Raw genomic sequence first — 10,843 nt, 5'->3', positions numbered from 1 at the left:
GGAAACATTTGGTTTATTTTGAACTGGACCAATAGAGAGGTCAGTCTATCCATGTGTGTATTTATGTGTGTGAGTGTATCACAAAGAGATTATTCAGCAGTCTGGGTCTTGCTGACTGATCTGACCCATCAGTAGCTCTCCATCCGGATGAAGAGATGGATAGATGGATGCCTGCCTGTGCTTCCTCAGCCCTTTATGACTTAGCCTGTCTCTGTGTAATTGAAAAAACTAGCTGCGCCGTGTTGTTTTAGGATTTGTCCCTTTATAATGTAGCTTCAAAACAGGAAAACCAATAGTGGGAATAGACCCCCAAATATAATTAATTTCGTGGGGGCAGGGTGTAAGGGGAGGGGGGACTATTATTGCAGGAGGAAGAATTCTAATCAGTTGCAGATTTCTTCCTGTTTGGTTAGCGTGACCGTGGCCAATTACCAGTGAACTCTGTGTTACAGTTTCACTTCCTGTGCTACCCAAAGAATGGACTGAGGCCGGCACTGCAGAGCCTGGCAGGACGGAGGGAGAGAGAGAGAGAGAGAGAGGGAGAGAGGAGCAGACAAGATAGGGGGAGAAGAGATAAAGAGAGAAAGACAAAACAAGACGCATGAGGATGAGACTGTAGGAAAGTAAACAGAGCAGAGGAAGGGGAACAAAAAGCAGAAAAAAAGGAGGAGGGTAAAATCTCTAGCCAGATCTAAGGTGCACAGACATGAAGACACATACATGCTTTATCCACCTAATATGGAACATGACGTGGTTTACAAAGGAAATGAAAGGATTTTGGACCTGAATTCTCTTGCTGGTTCAGCTGTTCTCAGGTAAAGGCTGAAACTGCAGAGCAACAGAACAAACTCAAGTCACAAATGCAATAACGCATAACTCAATCATTGCAGTGATGTTATCGAAAGACACAATTTGGCATTGCTGTTTTCCCCTAAATCGAATTAAACCACTGGACTAAACAACTGAATGACAATTGCTAAGGCATACCTGAATTTGCATAAAGTGCCCCCCCCCCCAGCATGTATAAGTAACTCAATATGTCATGGTACCTCCTGGGAAAGATCTCCATGCTTATTAAGCCAGATACTGCTTTTGCTAAAGGCTTGCCAAGCCAGTAGTTTACACCATATTACAACAACATGCTCAAAATATCAGTTATACTCTTTTCTTAGCCCTTTTGTGGGACCTTGGTGTGTTTTTATGTGAATGTCTACTTCGGAAACAATCCGCACAAACATAAGATATGATAAAACCTAACTGAGGTTTCCTTTCGCAATCACTTCCAACCTGACTTGCCAAATGGTTCCCTTTGGCTTGATCCCACTCGTCAGTTAGTTCTCAACTCTCTCCCTCTCTTTTGCTTCTCCAGAGGGGTCTATTCCCATAGTTTCCCCCCTGTAATAGTTTTTTGGCATATTACTCTCCCCAATCCGCCCCAGAGGTCTTCCATAATTGACTTTTGATGTCATTGTTTAGTTGTAGAATTACAGAAGGGGTGCACGTTGGGAACAGGCAGCCGGGATTGGCAGTGCAGCATTATTTCATTCATTTTGGGCTGATGTGATAGGCACCTTTTTTTTTTTTCCTGCAACCCTGAATCGTGCAGTTTTGGAAATGGGGTTTGTTCATATTTATTGATTTTTAGTTGCAACTCTATTGACTGCACAATATATTTTGCTGCCAGTTAATTAAGTTGTGATTATTTACTTATTTCCTGGTTGCATTCAGTTTCTTTTTATTTTATTTTTTTCAACAGTATTTGACACTACAATATTCAACAGTCACAGCGATGACACTGTTGACAGATGAAATAAATTGTTGGAAGGGATAAGAACAAATTCCTTTTCACCAGTAAACTTTGCAGAATCTGTTTTATATTACCAAACAGATGACATAACATTTATTACCATTTTCCAGCACAGTTGAAAACACCTCAAGGGGCCTGATACTGTAGCAGTTACAAGTGGAATAACCTACTCAGAAGATGTTCAATGTTCAAGAGATGATGCACATAACTGGCAATATAAATGTGAATTCCCTGGGAAGCCTGTTTTGCACACACACACACACACACACACACTGAATGAGAAATGGGTGAAGAGCCATCCTATTCAGTGTAAACTAGAGGGTCAGAGTCACTAAACTAATCCTAGTACCACAGATTCCCACTTCCTGACACATCTTTTGCTGCAGCTGCCTGGGATCATTTCACAAACACAAGGTATTCCTGGAAGAATTGATTCTGTTAGATAGTACATTGATCACACACATCGCCTGCGGACAGAAGATGGCTTTACAAGCAATAAGATGGGAGACAATTATATTATTTTAGTGAAATAAGACAGAGTACAAGCAGCGAGTGCCAATAGCCCAGGCGGAGGGTGGGGTGGGGTGGGGGGGGGGGCACAGGCGGCCTCCTCTGTGGCTGCCTCGATGTGTTTGTGCTCCATTCTCAAGTGGCACGGTAATCCACTAAACTTTCCTCCACCCGCTTCTCTCAATGCAATCAGGATGCGAAGGCTCACCAGTGATTGCGTTCATTTGTAAAAGCATCCAAGCCAAAATTGAACCCCAAGGCTGATAAACTATAAAGATGCTGATCAGATCGTGGCTAAGGAGTCCACACTTGAGGGCACGAGATGTCAGGGCTGGAGCCAAAAGAGCAATGACTCTGTATACCTCACTCGGAGCCAGGCGGCATCCCCGGAATACAAACAAGAGGAGAGAAAACACATAAAAACGACAACAAACTGCAGTAGGATTTTTCATCCCGCAGCATCTTTCAGAGGAGGAAGGTATTATCTGTTTGGCAGATTAGTAGTTTTTCAGCTGTTGTGTTTTTTTGTTGTTTTTTTTTTCTTTCGCTTTTCTTTTCATTGACTAAATGGAGTGCATTTATTGTTTGAGCTGTACCTAATGCATTATATTTTATTGATGAGCTCGATGTGAATTTCATAATGCATCTCGAGAAAAGTAGAAGGCCAAAAGAGGCACTGTTAAGGGAAGTCTTATGTTTACAACCTTGCAATGGAATATTATAAACAATTTATCAGAATGAAAACAATACATAACTCTGCAGTGCTCTTCAAGTCCACTCCATCTCCTCTTTATTGCACGCTTCACAATACTGTCTGTTGTCACCGCGCTTATAAAGTTACCGCAACTTTTTGCCTGCTTTACAGTTATTTCTCACAGCTATCGCATTGCCTCACACTAAATGATCAGTCATTACTTTGAACACACTTATCTGCCTTTTGCTAAAGCACAAACAGGCCAGACAGACAGAGAGAAAGAGACAAAGAAAGAAAGAAAGCAAGAAAAAGAAAGAAAGAAAGAAAGAAAGAAAGAAAGAAAGAAAGAAAGGGAAGATCTGAGGATGTTTTTTTCCTCTCCATCCTCGTGGCCCCAGTGCGTTGAATGTCAAAGAGCAGACAGCGGGAGACTGATTCCATGAAGCAATGTGAATGGGACTATTGAAGACCCGCTTTGATTGACAGCTCTTCCTCTCTTGCTCTGCCCTGAGGGTGACTGACAGTGTGGTTCATCTCACATTTTGTGACTGAGCTAATCCAGTAAATTCCAACCAGACGCAGCACAACTCAGCAGAGACCTCCCGCTCCTTTCCCAGGTGGAGTTTTTATTTTATCTCTTCCTCCCCAAAATAAATATGTTTTTCCATCTGTGGCATGGAAAACAAACCGAGGGGGGGAGGGGGGGGGGGCAACTCGACTATAATTAAGTGTAAGTACATAATTAAGCAAGTTACGAAAAGTGCTAGTTTTCAATGAATTAAAATGTAGACTAATTACATGTGGGAATTAGCCTGCTGTTGTGCTAGTGATTAATACTGTCATAGGTTACTGTCTCAATATGCTGCCAATTGGAAATGGGATCACCTTACTGGAACGATTGATCTCTTGCCAAGTTCAATAATTAATTGACTCAACAATCACTGACACACAACTATCTCATACGTTGTCCCGCATGCCCACAAGGTGCGCCGCTTGTCCTCTCGACCTTGCACCTGTATTTTGATGTGCGCCGGTTCCCAGAAATTGCTTCCGCCACGCTGCAGCTGGCTTTTCAAAGGGAGACGAACGAAGACACAAGAACAAAAAAAAAAAGAAAAAAGAAACACAACATAGAATTAACTTACACGACCTCCACCGCTGTTATAAGGTGTGTAAGTGTGATTGCAATAGCGGCTGAGGGTTACCTCTTGACAGCCGTGACCCACATTAGCGCAGCTGCCCAATAAGGAGCCGATTGTGAGAATTATTTGACGCTTTCATTAATCATCATTCTTAAATGATCACTCTGTGAGGGTATGCATTTAAGCGTGATTAATTGCAAGCAATGAATTACCTGCCTTTCGCAGGAGGTTGGTGTTAACCTCAAGTCAAAGCAGTGAAACCCAGAGTGATTAGCTGCGTCAAGGAAAGTTAAGAAGAGACAATAATGAGAATCAGTGAAAGACCCCGCGTTTAGAAAAGGACACCCACTGTAACCAGTAACCTGAGACCTCAAAACTGGTTAAAAAAAAGTAGTAGAAAGAAATACATATTTAAAGACTATCAACAACAGATGAAAAAAGGTAATGTGTAATACTTTACATTAACCCTATAGCTTGTGACAAATCTCAGTATTTGTCAGTGCTTAAAAATACAACATGTTTTAAAAATATCAAACACAATCCTGGCTTCTTGAATGCACATAAAGTGCTGTTTTCATAACGTGCAAGCTTCTTCATGTGTTGAGACAATTATGCAAGCCCGTCATTTATGAAACCTTTTGAAAATGTCCTTGGTAGCTGCAATGTTGATATTTTAGATACACAAATTTTCTTTTCAATGATTAAAAGCAGCATTGTCATTAATAATTCTCTAGCTGAATGCAGTTGGCTCCTGTGTTCTGTCTAAGCAGAGCCCAGAAGACAATACCCCACTGTGTGAGATCAGGTGTTCACCTCATAAGCGTGATGAAAGCCTCACCAACCAGTTGTGACAATGGCAAAGTGAGATAATAGCCCACCTAGAAGAACTGAGGATGACTTGTGCAAGCGTCAAGCTTGCACGGGGCATTGCACACTCTAAATGGTATGCTTTTGAAGTCAGAGAAACCGAGGGGTGTGGTAGACTTTGTCTGGTCCACCTCACCGTGTTGCATTATTAGATCCCTGCTTATGATCAGATTGAATAATGTGTTTTTGAATATTGTGTGGATATTTTATATTCATGACATTCAGACACACAAAATGTGACCACATCCATGTAAAAAAAACAAAAAAACCCCCAAAAACCAAATTTGACTTGTGCTAGAGAGCCAATACTCATTAGAGGCAAATATAGTGTTCACATACACAAATGAGCCCTCGTAATTACATGATTTTATGCACAACTCAAATTCAAATCATTCCTTCTTGACACAGCCAATACATCTGTCATGTGGCTCCTCGTTTTTTTGTTGAATAATTAAAACAAGAAATAGAGAAACATACTAATGAGAGAACCTTACTTGAGGGCTTTGCTGCTCTACTGACTATCATATTAATGTATTCCTGTGTGAATTAAACGCATCATCAAACACCTAAGTTCCCTCCATATTTTCCTCTGAAGACGAGGGCTGGACACCGGCGTCTACCTTGCCCTCTGCAAAAATTAAGGGCATTCTTCATTATTACACCTCTTGTGATTACTTGATAATAGCCGTGTACTAATGGTCCCCCCTGTAATTTCACAAAAACACTGGGACTTCGTTTTTTTATGAAAATGACATTGATTCGGTCAATGATTAAGTCATTAAGATATGTCAAAGTGAATTTAAAGTGATATGTAGATTTAATACTCCTTTCTGCCTTTGTCTTTCTCTGCTCTTTACATCTGTAAATACTTAATATTTGTATTAATATATATATATATATATATATAGGTGAGTGTATGTAATGTCTGTAGATCTGTTTTTTATGTTATTTTTCATAATAAAACTAAATATCTAAAAAGGTTCTAGGTAGATTATCTTGTTAACAGCAGCCGTCAGCAGCAGGATTTCTCCTTCTCTTTCTCATCCCTTCTCTTCTTTTCTGCCTGGAGCTCTGTTGACTGCCAGTGTAATCTGTGCCTGACCTTTCTCCACCTCCTTGAACCTCTCTCCGTTCCTCCCTCCTTCCATCTCTCCATTCAATCCCTGTCCCCTCTACTCACCGCAGACTGACAGTCATCAGAGCTCCTTTCTCTCAGTGGCTGACAGCTTCAACTGGCTAATTAAAGCAAATTGGGAGCGGGAGACTAAACTGAGCAAGCAGAGTTATTTTAGAGGCCACTTTGTGACAGAGCAAACATGCCGGCTCATGCTCCATGTAATGGCTTGAAGAAACATGTCAGATTTAACTATCATAATACACCATTAGTGCTAAGATACTAAATGGGTATGGGTATAGAATGTACCGCAAGAGTTTAGAGATAAGTTAAGCTGATTGTTTCTTAAAAAAAAAAAAAAAATTGGAGTAAGCAAGAGGAAAATCAGGTTTTTAAAATTCTCACAGAGTTGCCAAACAAAGGCACAGAAAGTACAAAGCAACAAAGCATGCAGTTAAGGTGGGACTGAAATGTTAGTTTGAATATTTTGAATAGATTTGCCCATAGCTGTTAGAGAGCAAAGCAGGCAATGTGTGATTGATCACGTCCCACAGGGGCGACAGCCAGCATGCCATTTATACACAACAAACGGTGTTGGCTACACTAAACTAAGCTCACACAACCTATGCAGATAGCACAGTCTTTCATTTTAACATGTGCATACTAAACCTGGCTGATAAACGATTTGCCTAGCAGCATTTCCGTCCATATTTTATCACAGCAGACAATGCTCAGTGGCGTTGCCAGACTTGGTGTATATCCAGTATTCAGGCAAAAAAGCTTCTCCTGAACCCTTCAACAGCTTGGCTCCCATAATTAACTTCTACAGGACTGATGGGAGCCTTAGTCAGAGGCAACAGGAATAGAATACAATAGAATAGAACTGAAGGTGCAAAAGCTGTAGAAGAAGACATTAAAAATAAAAAATAAAAAAAGAGCAGACTAACAGTACACAGACAAAGATTGCATTTGACAGAGGTCTTGGGTCAGTCATGCTTGAAGATTATTCCTTGTTGCGCAGATAACCTCCATCATAGAGAAAGCTCCTGTTGAGGGCAGAAATGGCTGAAAGGATTAATGAATGTTTATACTTAAAGCTCTGCGATTGCCGAACACGGTGAGAACCTTTAAGCTGCGGCACGCCGGCAACATTTTAAACCAGTCTTCTGAATATGGCATTTATGCCAACAAATGTGAGCAGGGTAGAATGTTAACTGTTTTAACCAGAGGCTATAGTGTCTGGTAAATCTGGAGCTCCAGTGAGTTTTCACTTTCTTTAGTCAAACTGATTTTTTTTTTTTTTTTTTTTTTTTTAGAAGACGGCTTCCAAATTTGAAAGTGTCAGACGAAGTAAACAAATGTACTAGTCACAGCCCAAAATACCACCCTAGTTTTCAGATTTAGTTTTGGTGCATTATGTTACAGATTCATTTTAGAGCTCTGAAAACAGGAAAGTATTAAAACAGCAGAGCAGCACTGTAGAGAATGCAGCAGCAGACAAATCATACCAATGGCCACAACGTTTCATTTTTTACATACAACATATAGACACAGAAAAGGTATAATAATATATGACTTTGTAAAAAACAAGGTAAGATACATATATAAATAGTATAGTATATAGTATATGATATAACCAGTGAGTTTTATCCACGTTAAAGCATGTGGTCACACACTTTAATAGGCAGTTGACTGACCTGTTCCTTGTTTGCACACATACACGTGAGCACACAGACATCAGAGCCGATCGCCCAGTCTCTGCTCTTCCTCATTCTAACCTTAACCAGACACATCTTCTCCTAGAGGGCCCCAGGTGACGTCTGACTCGCTCTGATTGGACGGATCTCGTGCGTGCTTTTTGTTAAAAGGGATCATTAATAGCTCGCGTACGACCTCTGACCATCCCTTTAAATCATTAGCCGGCCAACTGATGGTTTTTATTTACCGTCCCCATAGGAGATCTTAAAGAGGGAGGAAGATCTGTTATTGTAAGGATATTGTGACACTGGTGTTGATCTGCTGTAATTATTTAGTTGCTGAACTATTTAGAGTCAAACAGCACATAAATTGTTAACTTAAATTTAAGGACAATATTGTAACTACAGCTCTTCATATATTAAAATAAATAAAAGAAAACGGAAAAGTATAACTAATGCAATGCGATGGTGCAATATTGTAATTCATTTGATAATAAAGAAATATATCAAATGCCAGATGATATTTGGTCACACATATAAGATAATGAGATATTAGGGCTGCCCCGGACAAAACATATTCCTAGTTGACCAGTAGTCATTAGTTCAAGCCATTAGTTGACTAGTCATCTCCCTTTTATGATATTAATTGAACTATTTAAATATATATTTCAGGGGTCATCAGACAATGGTTTGAGTCCAGGGCTGAGAAGGAATGTTTGCACGCACAAAGCTAGCAGCCACCGGCAAAAGCAGTAATGACTCTGACTGTGCTGGAACAAAGAGACTGAACACTTTTGTTCAAAAATTTCAAAACATCACACAACTTGTGAACTTGTAACACCAAAACAATAAATGCACATTGTGCACAAATGCACAAGAAAGTAAGTGAAGTAATTTAGCTTCTATGTCCCATAATTGCACATATTTACCGAGGGTATCCAATAGGGGAAGTTAAGCGGCTAACGTTAGGCTACTTGCATGTTTCACACTGTAAGCCATTTTTGAGGTTGTTTAGTTATAGGCAACTGCTTGCCTGCAGAGTTTGTATGTAACCTTCTTGAGGTCATCCTTTACCCTCTCGAAACGATCCCAGTCATGGCTACTTCCTGTGGAGTTCGATTTTTTTTATTCCTGTGATCACTGGCCAATCAGATTTTGACTCTTTTCATGGACTAATGCTTGGCTGGGGGCAGCCCTATTAAATATAACGAACTTAAAGTAACTTAAATCCATGTTTTTTCATGGAGTTACATTGTATGATTTTCAGATATACAGAGGCTGATGAAGTCACATTGTTTTTTTTTTCTTTTAATTTGTCTCCTTTTTAAATTTTTTTTTTAACCAAAAAATGTCACCAAAATTTCTAATTTCTCTCACGATGAGTGAGAGAGATGATTAATAAAAATTAAATTTTTCTGCACACACACCGGTGTGGATGAACACACTGACACAATATGTCAGTGTGTTCATCCACATGTGCGTCCATTTGTGTGCACATGTGTATATAAATGAGATAGGAGGGTAACGGCCATTCTATAACCTATCAGCCAAATCTGACTGCTGGGCACAAAGTCCATTTGTCACATCACGGTTTTGTTATTGCACTGCTCTTCAGAGAGAGACGACCTCCACAGAGGGAAAAAAAAAAAAAAAAAAAACGCTGCCTCATCCAGCAAGAGGTTAGCATTAGATATGATTGGGAGAGGAGAGCTGCTGCACAGGAGGAGGAGATGTGTGATAAAATGTGTGTGCTTGAGTGTTACTGTGTGACGGCATGTGTTTGTTAGTTTTCATAATGTGTGTGTATTTGGTTTGTGTGTGGAGGTTTGTATGGGAGGTGTGTTGGGAGGATACCTGGAGCCTTGCCTTACTGCCCCATGCCTAAATCATGTGTACAAGTTGTTTCCAATAAACTGTTAAATTTGATAAAGAGGTCTGGTATTATATAACTAAACCCTGAGGGCACTTGGACCTCTGCTATCATGAATATATTTTGCCTGATAATAATGCTGTGACTTCAATCGCTGCCACAGGAAAAACTGCTGCCCTCCTGGAAATCAAGTTCCGAGGCAGGGTGACACCTGTATATATGGACAGGTGATGAGATTATAATATACGAATGCTTTCTGGGTTAGCGTTAAGAGACTTCTACAAATGAGCATGAGTAACACAAGGGACTGGAGGGCATGACAGGGAATGCCATGGCGGGCAAATCCTCTTACCTCACAGAGAAGCCCTTTTATTCATGAGCGGAAAGCTGCAGAGATATACAGTGGCATTTGGTTATAAGCCATTGTAATTACAGTGGGGTACGAATGATAGCAAAGATCATTTTGTGTTATTGTAGAGGATTATAGTTTAGGGGAACCTTCACTTTTGAGAGAAATCATGAATTAATGAAAGCAATTTTATGGCATTACTCACGATCAACTTGCAAAATACAAACATTTCTACTTAAATCGTCACACGTAGCAATACATGTAAGGAATTTAACCTGTCAAATTCTTTGATCAGCTGCAAAAACATGCACATGCAGACACCAAAACAAGATCTGTGCCATCCCAGGATATGAGAATTCATTACTGCGTTAGCTGCGGTGTTACTTGGTATTCCCGACTGCACCGGTCTGTCCCATATCTCTGGTCTCCATACAGTATCTAGGTAGCAAAGAAGGTAGGCAGGTGATGAATGTTCAGTAATTGTAAGAGTTCAGTGGTTGAAAGATTCAAATCCATGACAGTGAGAAATGGAAGAGAGCCCCAGGGGAAATTTCAGGCTGTGAGGAAGTGCATCCAACCTGTCTAAATAACAGATCACACCTCAACTTGGTCACTTGCTCAGAACATGCTCTCTGATATTAGAAATGTGCCTTTGCTGCAAATGAGCGCTGCCGTGCAACCCAGTCTGGCAGCTTGATTTTGTTATACAAGTATAAAATAGTGCAAAATTTAATTAGATTCTTGGCACATTGGACAAATGGTTGTTCAAATAAATTCTTAAAATTAGATAAAA

This window comes from Trachinotus anak, unplaced genomic scaffold (genome assembly GCF_046630095.1).
Source record: "Trachinotus anak isolate AG129_WGS33_773 ecotype Australia unplaced genomic scaffold, CSIRO_AGI_Tana_v1 ptg000009l, whole genome shotgun sequence".
Classification (NCBI taxonomy): domain Eukaryota; kingdom Metazoa; phylum Chordata; class Actinopteri; order Carangiformes; family Carangidae; genus Trachinotus; species Trachinotus anak.
This window is presented reverse-complemented; position numbering follows the sequence as displayed.